Raw genomic sequence first — 13004 nt, 5'->3', positions numbered from 1 at the left:
ATCATGCATTCGAAACTCCCTGGCGCGCCTTTGTCTGGCTTAACGAATGTTTCCGTTGGATTTTCTGGCGCCCCCGTTAGCAATCCGGTCTCTAGCCCTTTGCCCCTTACAATTGGGTCTCATGAGCTGGAAGCTCCTTTGATTTTGACTACTGGTTGTGGTGAGAATCTTTTGGGCTTAGATCTGTTGAAAAGGTTACATGCGACTTTGTACTGTTCCCCTACGGGTGTGGAGCTTACGTTGGGTAAGAGCGTGATTTCCCCTATGTATTTATCGATCGACAAACTTCCCCCGGAATTGAGATCTCTTCCAGATTCCTTGTGGGCAGCAGGTCCCAACGATGTGGGCCTGTTGGATATACCACCTTATGTTGTCCAACTAAAAGTGGGTGCGCGTTTGCCACGTATACCTCAGTACCGTATCTCCCTTGATGGTGAAAGGGCGCTGTTAGCGATCATTTACGACTTGATCGGCAAAGATGTTATTGAGGAGACACGAGGTAATGTGTGCAATAGTCCCGTGTTGCCTATTCTGAAACGAACAGATCCCTCCAAGCCTCCCGTGTATCGTTTAGTTATCGATTTGCGGGAGGTAAACAAAGTTGTTGTTCCACAGTTTCCTGTGGTGCCAGACATTACGGCTTAACTGACTCTGATTCCAGCTACTGCATCATGGTTCTCGGTCATCGATCTGAAGAATGTGTTCTTCAGTATTCCGATTGCTGTAGAAAGCAGAGATTTGTTCGGTTTCTCATTAGGTGGGCGTAGCTTCAGATTCAAACGCGCTCCACAAGGCTATTGTGAGAGTCCGTCAATCTATAGCCAAGCTCTTAAAAGCCAGCTTGATGCATTTGTGTTGCCGGCTGGTGCAGCCTTGATTCAGTACGTTGATGATCTGTTAATTGCTGCTGACACTGAACAGCTTTGTCAATCTGCTACAGTGTCTTTGTTACAGCACCTTTGCAACTTACATCATAAAGTGTCACCTTCCAAACTACAATATTGTTGTCAAGAAGTAACCTACCTCGGTCACTTATTGTCAAAAGCGGGAAGAAGGTTGACCCCTGAACGAATTGCAGCAATTGCTCGAATGACTGTGCCGACAACTCAGAGAGATGTGCGTGCCTTTCTAGGTATCACATCGTACTGCAGACAGTGGATCCCGAACTTTTCACTGTTAGCGAAACCATTGGTAGCTCTCACGTGCAAGGACGTTTCGACTCCTTTGCCTTGGACGGAGGAATGTCAGAAAAGTTTTTCTGAACTACGTGACGCTCTGTGTTCGGCCCCTGTGCTAGGCACTCCTGATTACAGTAAGCCTTTCACATTATACGTCCATGAGAGGGACGGTTGTGCGTTGAGTGTTCTAACGCAACAATTTGGTGATAAGCAGCGTCCGTGTGCATATTTTTCCTCGACCTTAGACCCGGTAGCTAGAGCATTGCCAAGTTGCTTGAGGGCGACTGCGGCAGCTGCGGCGTCTATTCGGCAGTCCGCAGGTTTGGTCATGGACAATATGCTCATAGTAATGGTTCCGCATGCAGTTGATACGCTCTTGAATCGGACAAAGACTCAACATCTAACGAGTGCACGGTTGTCTGGGTATGAGCTTACCCTTTTGGCGAGTCATATACAGATTAGGCGCTGTAATGTACTGAATCCGGCGACATTGTTGCCGATTAATATGGAATCAGATAATGTACTGCCCCATGATTGTTATTTACGAACCGAGGAAGAAACAAAAGGTCGTGTGGACCTGAAAAACACTCCCTTGTCAGATCCCGATGGTACCTTGTATGTGGATGGCTCGTGCTTCAAATTACCGAATGGTGATGTAACGACTGCGTATGCTGTGGTGACATTGAGCACGGTTGTGGAGACTGCGAGATTGAACCAGAATTCAGCACAAGCGGCAGAATTAATTGCATTAACGAGAGCGTGTGTTCTGTCGAAAGGAAAGCGTGTGAATGTGTTTACCGATAGTCAGTATGCATTTGGTGTTGCGCACAACTTCGGAAGATTGTGGAGAGAAAGAGGATTTATGACATCGCATGGTACGAAGATTCAGCATGGGCAACTAGTGAATGATCTTTTGGATGCACTTACATTGCCTAAACAAGTGGCGATTGTGAAATGTAGTGCGCACCGGAAAGTGACGGATGATGTTGGCCGTGGTAATGCATTTGCGGATGAGATTGCTAAAGGAACGGCTAAGAATCTTGCGACTCGAATGTATGTTACGAGTTCAGTGAGATGGCCGGAAGAGACTGGTATGTGTGAAAATACTGTCGAAAGTGTGAAAGAAATTCAGAATGGAGCTACTGAAGCTGAAAAGACCAAGTGGAAAGAAACTACAGGGAAATTGGATATGCATGGATGTTGGGTTGATCTGACAGAATGTCAGAGATGGATGCTTCCAGATGCATACGTGTTAGCTGTTGTGACGATGGCTCATGGTTTGTCACATATCAGTGCGAAAGGAATATGCAAGTTCTTGTCTCCTGTGTGGAGGAATGACGGTATCGCTAAGTGTGCTGAAAGAGTGGTTAAGAATTGTATGGTGTGTTTGATGCACAATCCCGGAAAAGGTACCCCCACTCCACCTGGTCATTTCGCTCCTCCTACCTGTCCCTTTGAGGTTATCCAGCTGGACTTCATCCATATGGAGAGATGCAATAACCTGAAGTATGTTTTGGTTGTGGTTTGCGCGTTCTCCAGATGGATCGAGGCCTATCCTCTTAAGGATAATACTGCCCTGTCCACAGCGAAAATCTTACTGAAGGAATACTTCCCTAGGTATGGAATGCCGCGGATTGTGTGGTCGGATAATGGAAGTGAGTTTGTGGGAAGTGTAATGCAGAGTGTGTGTAAGGGCCTTGGAATAAAGCAGAAATTCCACAGCGCCAACCATCCTCAGGCAGCGGGTTTGGTTGAAGGGTACAATGGTACCCTGAAGCTGAAACTCGCTAAGATTCAGGCTTTGACTGGCCTGTCATGGCCGGATGCCTTGCCTCTGGCTCTCCTATCGACCAGAGCGACGGTACACTCTCGAGTAGGGCTCAGCCCATATGAGATTGTGTTCGGTCGCCCTGCGAATATTTGGGGAGTCCCGAGACCTAGGGCTTTTGATAGTCTTGAATATCCAATGTTGATCGATTATTTGTATGATTTGACCACTAAACTACGATTAATTCATCAACAGGTCTTTGAAGCTCTACCGGCGCAGACAGAGGGTCCTGGCCATCAGCTCCGGCCAGGTGACTGGGTGGTCACCCGTAATTTTGGTCGGAAGCATAATTTGGAGCCAAGATTTGTTGGACCCCACTTAGTCTTATTGACGACGAGGACAGCGGTTCGACTGGAGGGCCGGAAGCATTGGGTCCACGCCAGTCACACAAAGAAGGTACCGATCCCCTTACCAACCGATGGTTGGGTGAGAACTGGGATTCTGGCAGAAGAGACTGAGACTCCTTCGCGTTTCGTGCCATTCAGCGACGCTCAACTTGTGGAGGATTCGTTGTTGCCAGATCCACAAGTGGAGTCATCAGTAGCAGAAAACCCGAGGTCCGACTCGTCATCTGCTTCATTGAACACTGCTGCGCCATCTGAACAATTATTTGTAGAGCAAACTCAACCTGGAAGAAGTCGATACTTTCTTCGTTCAAGGAATTCAAGGACTAATAAAAATTGATAGTATAGTGGTTTCGACGTTATGAATGTTATGAACAATTACATCCTTTCTTTGTGAGTTTTTGTGCTTTCCACTGCTAAGAGACGTGTAACGAACTTGAACCTCTCCATCCGGGTCACCGTAGGGCCGTGCGGGTACTTCTTTCTGTTTAGCAGGTTTCTGACGCTAGGTTGGTTACTTTTGTCGATTCCTGGGAACTCCTGGGGATTGATAATCGCTACTCGGAACGAAGTGCGTCAAGTACGTCACGGACGGTTTGTAGAGGATGGCTTTCTCTAAGCTGGTGGAAGAAGAAAGGGTATTGGCACAGAGATCAGAGTTATGGAGGGTCGTGCGAACAAAATGTTTTCTGTTTCAGGTGTTTTTGTTATTCCTAACTGTATCTATGTTATTGGAGGGTGGAGTGTATTTTGGGGTATCGCAAATTATGCTTTCTGTTTCACCTACCTTTTCTCCTAACCTAAGTTCCCCCACCACTGTTTCCCCACATTCTTTTCACCCTTTGCCTCAACACGAGCAGGTTAGACGTGCGGAATTCAGGAATAATTCCTTTGTTCAACTCCTACATCAGCATCAGTTAGTGGTGAATACTACAAATTGTTGGGTATGTGGGTTAATGCCACACACCATGGATAGGGGTATTCCGTACTTGGTCCTTCCGTACAGCTCCCAGGGTTCTGCTCGAGCATTTCAAACAATGTTTCGCAGTGCACTAGACTCCTACCCCAGTCGAGAGCCCAGATCTGTTAAATCCGGTCCTGGTCCGTACCACAAGCCTCTGGCGATAGCCATAGCAGATCTGGACAGAGATGTTTTCGATGCATCACTCATTCCAGATGAAGAAGTGCAGGCTTATAAGGATTTGAGTGAGGCTGAGTATGGTACGTCAGTGGGAGATAGACAGTTGAAGAGCTCGTCCCCGATATGGATTGTACCACACCTTGGTAATTTCTGTTTACAGGGTTTGGGTCGAAATCCGAGAGCACAACTTGGGAACAGTGCTTGCACTGAAACGTACGTCCTACCGATGCTCTCCTCCCCTGTTTTCCTAACTGCCAAGGGCACCTATTTCGTGTGTTATGAACGCGCATATACATGGTTACCCCGTGATTTTTCGGGTACCTGTTATATTGCGAATCTCTTACCTCCGACTTTTACAGTTGCTTCGGATTACCACAAAACTAGAGTTGTGAGAGGTGTAATTAGCAAAGAGGATACTGCTGGTCAAGAAGCAGGAGACTTCTTTAAGGGTTTCCTGCCGTTCTGGGGACCTATGGTTAATAGTAGGAACCTAAGACAGTTGACCCGCGTGGTAGAGTCGACTGCTAATATTACTGCAACTGCCCTTGGTAATCTAACAGCGGAACTACAGGCGGATAGACTCATGACGTTGCAGAACCGTATGGTTCTAGACGTTGTTCTTGCAGATCGAGGGGGTGTGTGTAAAATTATCCATTCTAGTTGTTGCATTTTCATCCCTGATAATGCTCCAACTGTATATCAAGCCATCTCGAAGTTGCACAAGATTTCCGAGTCCATACACGTGGACGAAGGTAATTGGACGCTTCTAGGATGGTTTTGGGGTCTGATGTCAACTTGGGGTTGGAGTATTCTAATGATTGTAGGGGCTGTTGTAGCGTTTCTGTTCACGTGTTGTCTTTGTGTACAGTGTGGTCCTGCCTTATGTGGCCTATGTGCTACGACGTGTATAAGGCGGCCATCCGTTACCAAGGAGACATTGATGGATAGAATGATGTTCCAGCAGCATCTGAACGATCTGATGAATATCGATATAGATTCTGATCTAGACTAGTGCTTGCCTACATGAGGGCAAAAGGAGCGTCTGAGGTTCCGTGTGAAGACGGGACGGCACTTTTTGAGTGGTGACGAATATGGACGAGTGTGGTATCTATGAACCGCAAATGACGAGTACAGTGGGTGTGCGAAGTTTCGCAATACACCCATGTATGGTTCGTCTCATTTTTGTGTTCGTTCATCTGGACCCTCGGGTTCCATTTTAGATACAGCGTCCATTTTGTTTCTTGCCCTCAAGTAGCCAGCGAACGGGCTTTTGTCCGCTTCGTGACCCTGGGACTTCCAAGATAGTACGAAGGACACGTGTTTCTTTGAGGTGACTTTTACGACGAGGGGAATGACACGTGTAAGGCAGATGGCCCCGCTCGAGGCTCATCTTGCCGCTCCGGTCTATTGTTTCAGTCACGCATACATTAGACACGAGGTCTTTGATCCCTCTATCGAGTTTCCTTTATTGCCCTAACACTCTTTTTCTAACCTGTTGTGCATCCTCATCCTTTCCTTGCATTTTGTTTTCCGTCCCTCCTTAATGTGTTTATGGTTGAGAGGAAATGTGTTTATTGCGGAGGGAATATGTTTTTACAGTTGGGAACCGGCAAGGCTGATTGTAATTATGTTCCGGCCTCCTGAAACATGAACGCTACCCTTTTGAAGTTTTATTGTGGGAATTGAGTTGAACCTTCGTTCGCCATACTGTCCTATGACAAAATGTGTATAAAAGGAGCGACCCACTTCTACGAATTTGAAGCAGTCTCCGAGAACCTACACGCTGTGTACTTCTTGTGACCTCTGTATCCCTGCAGTAAATAAACGCTGATCTCTGACGTCTCTGGAAGTGTCCCGTGTCTCTGTGTTTTGTACGCCAGAACAGGTAACCCACGAAGGTTTCAGGTGTTGTCCCCTGGCACCGCTGGGCCTTAATAAAACCCAGTCCTTCAGGAGGAGTGGTTTGCCCACTCCTAAGTGAGCAATGACTGTTTGGTTGGCCCTCTCGGGCCACCCAAAACAGGCATGCACACTTTTTCTGTTCATGATGCAGCTCCATTACAGCCTGCATGTAGAACATGCCCAGGCCCACTTCCCTGGTTGAGCATCGAACAAGGACGCTCAAAATCAATCACAACACTGTAATGCAGTGTTGTGATTGGTCAGGGGAGCCTGACTGTTCTTCCTGGCTTCCTGTTCCTCGAGTTCCATGAGGAGAGCAGGAGCAGAGACGCAGGGCCTGGTGGAAAGGTAAGTGTATATATATATATATATATATATATATATATCACCACCACCGACTCCTCCGTGCAGGAAAAGTATGAAGCCACTCAGGGGATATATATATATATATATATATATATATATATATATATATATATATATATATATATATATATATATATATATATATATATATATATATATATATATATATATATATATATATATATATATATATATCTATCTATTGGGAGTATTCCTCCGCTGAATTTCAACGAGCGGCTCTCCCGAAAGATGGACACAGACCCAGAACTTTGTGCAAGATATCTCCTTTATTCCTCTGTCGCCATTACGCGTTTCGGCTCGCCTGAGCCTTGATCACATGACAGTGGCATCATAGAGGTAGCTCTCATTTAAAGTGAAAGTACGAGTGTTTTAATGACCCCGTGACGACCATGACGTACTGATTTTAGCATAGACATAGACAAAAGATTGGCCTTGTTTACATCGTACAGCGTCCACATGGTATTTTTGTATTAGTTGAAAACATTATGTAATATCATTTGCAGAGGTGCATATTAATACCATTATTGTTGAATGTGCTTACATAGTCATACATATACATATCGGTAAAATACCACCATGTTGTTCATAATGACTGCTGTGCCAAATCTTTGTCTATGTATAGAATTTTTTTTCATCCATCGTGCTACATTAATTAAAAGCAAAAACAATGAAAAAATAAAGCAATTGTTTCTGTAAAAGTGCAATGTGTTGTGTGCAATATATGTGCAAAAAGAGCCAAATAAATAACCCGGGATATCATAATTCAAGGGGCAATTCAATTGAATTTTGTGGGTTCATGTTGATACATCGTTATCTTATTACAATTTTAGCTCTGTTTTGTGAGGTGATATTTCATCTGTATATATAGTGGGATCAGACATTGCCTCCGGTTATTATTTTTGCGATCAAATGATCGTAGAAATCTGCTTGTTAAATACACCGACCTATATTACTGTTCTAGTTACATTCATCATTTAAGGTCAATGAAGTCTTGAACCATAATCCTACTGTTTAATCAAATCCTCTGTCTTGTTTACTGATGGGTGGATTCCTTGATCTAATATCAGGTTCATCTTCACCCATTCAAACTGGACCAACCGCACCTGTAAAGTGCATAAGTGTCAGTGCATATCGTTTGTGCACAAATGCCAATAAATAGATAAAAGGGTAATGTAGCCTTAAAAATATATCTATCGACCTATCCGTTTAATATCAAATCTGGATAGGTGCCACTTAAGAACATGTTTGCTAACAATAATAAATACAGTAAAAATATTGAGTTGCGTGATGTTAATAAAAATGCCTTATAAAATTACAATAAATAGTAAAATATTGTGTTTTTGTAAGACATTTGAGGATCTGTTAATAAAAGGTAGTGTGACAAGTTGTGTTACAAATGATGAGGTTACGTTTGAATAACATCCAATGGTGTAGGAACATAAAAACCATGCCGTATTATATTAAACATGTATACAGATCCTCCGTGGCATTAAGACCTGCAGGGTACTTAGTATCCAGTTGTAGGATGTACCGAGTTTCTAGTTTTCTTAATTTGCTTTCTCGGTCACCTCCTCTCCTGCTAGGTGGGACAGCATCTATGACATAATACTTAAGAAAATGGTTGTCAGATTTATGCTGTTCCCTAAAATGCCGTGCAACGGGATAGGTGTTATCCTGATTTGTGATGGCTCTTAGATGTTGGAGGATACATTTAAAAACAGGTAATTTAGTGCTGCCTATGTACCGTAGATTGCAGGGGCATGAGAGTACATAAACAGCATATTCTGTCTTACATGTTAAAAGTTTAGAAATAGCATAGTTTTGATCACTAAAAGGGGTGTTGTACATGTTGGTGTTAACTCCCTGAATACATGCTTTGCGTGTTTTGCATCTGAAAAATCCTTTAACAGATTGTATCCAGCTGCTATTGTCAATCACCTCAGGACTTGTGTTAACTAGTATGTCCCTCATTGAGGGCGCCTTACTGTAAGTGATGGACACCCTCTGCGGCAGCAGGGGTCCTATCACAGGGTCACTAAGTGCCAAAGGCCAATTCCGTTGGATGATTGTATTCAAACTTTTGTGCTGTTGGCTATATTGGATGATCAAACGGAATTCTTCTTTCAGATTAGAGCTTTCGGTATTGCCATCAGTCATACTGTTAGGGCTGACCCTCCTAGATTTATCGTGGGATTTCTTGTCAGCTTTTTTGTCCTTAATAGCTTCCTCCCTACTCACGGACATGGACTTCTTGATAGCATAATCGATGACAACAGTTTTGTAGCCACGTTGTATAAAGCGATTTTTACTTTCATCTTGTGCTACCTTTAGGTCCTGATTGTTGCTGCATATGCGCCTAATGCGCAGCATTTCCCCATAGGGGATGCTGTTGACAAGGTGTTTAGGATGCGCACTGGATGCATGGAGCGTGGAGTTACCCGCTGTCTGTTTTCTAAAAAGACGGGTTTCAATTTTGTTATTGCTTATGTAGACTTGAGTATCTAAGAATTCGATTTGTGAATGACTAACTGTGGCGGTGAAATGTAAGTTCATATTATTGACATTGATATTCTGAATAAACTCATTTGCTTGTTGTAGTGTGCCATGCCAAACTACAAAGAGATCGTCAATATATATGAGTCATATCTTGACATTATTCATAACATTATCACCAAATTCCTCCTTAAGGACCAGCTCCTCCCATCTGCCCATATGCAGACATGCATAGCTTGGTGAGAAGCTGGCCCCCATAGCTACACCTCTAGTTTGCTGATACAGTTGGCTATTAAACATAAAGATGTTGTTATGCAAACAGAATTCAATCATTTCTACAAGCATGTTACTGTGTTTTTGAAGCTGTGTAGCTCTTTGTGCAAGGTAATATTGGATTGCTGTTAGACCGTCCGTATGTTTAATGCTGGTGTATAAGGAGGTTACATCCAATGCCATCAGTAGATAATCATCCTGCCACTCAAAGTTCGAAATTTTCCTAAGGAAGTCACTGGTGTCTTTTACATAGGATGGTAAATTCTGCACAAACTTCTGTAAATAATAATCAATGTATTTTGTTGTATGTTCTACCAGACTGTTTTTAGCACTGATTATTGGTCTTCCGGGAGGTTCGTTGTAGTTTTTATGAATTTTTGGGATGAAATAGATGGTCGGTGTTGTGGGATTGTCATGTTTTAAGAATTTGAATTCATCATTGCTGATCAATTTAGCATTTTTCCATTTGACGAGCTTGAGATGGAACTCTTTGTGTGTGATTTTCATATTGCCCGTGGTTATCCGTGTGTAGCAATCACGATCATTGAGTTGTTTGTACGCTTCCTTATTATATAAGGTTGTTGGCCAAATTACAATATTGCCGCCCTTGTCGCTGTTGCGGATTATAATTTCCTTGTTTTTTTGTAATTTAGATGTTAACAATCTATATTGCTGATTGACTTTGTTGTAATGTCTTGTTTTGGATTGTGTCTTCTTGTGTAACTCTTTGATTTGTGTGGTTACTGCTTCGTGGAAAATGTCAATGAAGTCACGAATCATGATTGGATTAAAAGAGGATTTAGGTTTAAATGGACTGGCTTCAAAGGTTTCATTTGCTTGATTGCTTTCATTGTTTAAATCTTCCATAATCTGTAACAGGGGTGCATCAGATTGAGTCAAAGTCGTTGCCCCACGTTTAATGTCAGCTGTAATGACTTGTTTGTTGGCTGCTTGGTTGGGTGTATTGATTAAAAAATGCTTCTTCAATTTTAACTTACGTACCCCTTTGTATAAATCAAGTCTAGTCGCTGCATAATCAAAGTTATTTTGTGGCGCGTATGAGAGACCAAGTCTTAGTATGTTTGTTTCTTGTTTTGTCAGCACAATATTGGACAAATTGATGATGGTGTTTTCTACCTGTTCGTCCATTATTGTTTGTTTCTCCAATATCCCCGTCCTCTCCTTCTTATTTGTTTTTGCTCGTTTGCTGTTGGCTTTGCGCCTCTGCCGCCGTTTGTAATTGGAGGAGCTTGATTTGCTGGAGGTCTTGGACGCAGTGTTTGTCTGCGTTCTTGGCATAAAAAATTGAGTTCCTCTCCTGGGGATGGCTTGGATTTAAGTCCCATCATTGTGGCGTTGCGCATTTCAGATTCGGATTCGCTGCTTCCCCCTGAGCTAACTTCTGATTGGGGGGTATTGACCTTTAGATTATATTGGCCCTCATTGAGCTTAGACATTGTTGGTACTTCTTCCACATTACGAAATTTGGACTTTCTCAGTGCGTCATAGCGTTTAGCAAAAGTAAAAATTTGACCCAACTCATAATCCGTTCTGTCTCTCTGGAATTTAAATGCTTTTCTGATTTTTATTTTTTCCTCCTCTTTTTGTAAGCGGGTCATCATTTCATTACTTAACTTGTTTTGTTCATCCTTATGTTCATGTTTTTCCAATTCTTCATTAATTTCATCTAATTCACCCAGTAGTTTGGCTCTGTCAATGTCTGCATATTTAATTAGGATAAGAGTCAACTTCCTAGAAGATTCTAAGTTGCATTCCGCCCATTCTTTCATTAATTCAGGGTTGGGTTCCTCGTAACTTGGTGCCGTTAATATGCGTAAGCCTCTAGGTATCCTGTTGACCTCAATATAACCTTGTAGCGATTTGGACTCCCACCATTTTGTCATTTCGGATTTCATTTTTTTCTCTAGTTTTCTGAATAAGTCCCTCACTGAATTGTTCGCATTTGTGTTATCCGGTATAGGCTCCGTCGTATTGCTCGTAGACGGGAGGGTGTCACAGAACATCTCTGTTGCTGCCGCTTCCCGTGCTCTTGCCACGTCGGCCGACGTGAGGAAAATTATCCGTACTGTCAGAACTTCAGCTAATGCAGAGTTAAATGTAGCTGCGTTGTTTGAAGTGTTGCAAATATATATATTTGCTTTTTGCATTGCGCAAACCTGCACCCTGTCAACGCCCGCCCTGCCACCCGCGAATCCTATCAGCTGCCACTGTGTATTTCCAATAATGTGCACACCCTCCAAAACTTTACAAACACCCCACACCCCATTTTTGGAAAAATGGCAAGCAGCTCCACATGGGGAATACCTGAGCGCACTACAATGCCCAGAAGGCCACGAGAATGGCCACGCCCACTGGGGCAGGCAATTGAAATTTAAATCGTGTGCAGGGAAATCGTGCTTTCACTATCCTGAACAAGCCATTGAAGAAGGGGACAATTAACTCCTGAAATGAAACTGGCGAAATGACTATTTTTGATGCCTGTAACCTGGATTGTTGCCTGCTTGCAAGTTGTTAATAAAGATAAGTGCTATTAATCTTCCTGCGGCTTCACTCCTTTTGGGGCTTACCTGTTGGATGGATATATATATATATTCACTGAAAAAACCATAGGTTTCACACACGTTATAGTTAGGAATTAGCATTTAAAAAACCTTGCAAATTCACTGAAAAAACCATAGGTTTCACACATGTTATAGTTAGCTGGACATTTTACTGATAAAAAACCAATGAAATTCCCCCGTTATAGTTACTGTAGGCAACTATAACTCACGCGACCGCAATCCTCTGCTGATGCTAATACTGTATTTAGACACTTATTTGCCCATGTCTTCTTCCATTAAATTTTAGCTATACATATATTACAAATATTTTTTTTTCATAAAGACACATATGTCATCAGCAGAGGATTACGGTCGCGTGAGTTATAGTTGCCTACAGTAACTATAACGGGGGAATTTCATTGGTTTTTTATCAGTAAAATGTCCAGCTAACTATAACATGTGTGAAACCTATGGTTTTTTCAGTGAATTTGCAAGGTTTTTTAAATGCTAATTCCTAACTATAACGTGTGTGAAACCTATGGTTTTTCCAGTGAATTTGTACGGTTTTTTAAATGCTAAGTTACTTTACGCCATTTGTGGCGTGCGCGCCCACTTAACGCAGTTCGTTCCGTGCGCGCACGGTGCGCTTCGCGCACCGTGCGCACACAGTGAGCACGCGGTGCGCTTCGCGCACCGCGTGCTCACGTTACGCTAGATGGGCCATGAACGCACGATGCGCTTCGCGCACCGTGCGCACATGGAGGACATATGATGAGCATCGTTATGACAGGTAAAATATATGTTTCATTTAACTGTAATAAGCCATGCGCAAATGGTGCCCTTCGGGCACCATTTGCACTCAGGGTTGGGGAGAATGTGGATATATTTTTTTTTTAT

The sequence above is a fragment of the Triturus cristatus genome, chromosome 3_2, assembly GCF_964204655.1.
Source record: "Triturus cristatus chromosome 3_2, aTriCri1.1, whole genome shotgun sequence".
NCBI lineage: Eukaryota > Metazoa > Chordata > Amphibia > Caudata > Salamandridae > Triturus > Triturus cristatus.
This window is presented reverse-complemented; position numbering follows the sequence as displayed.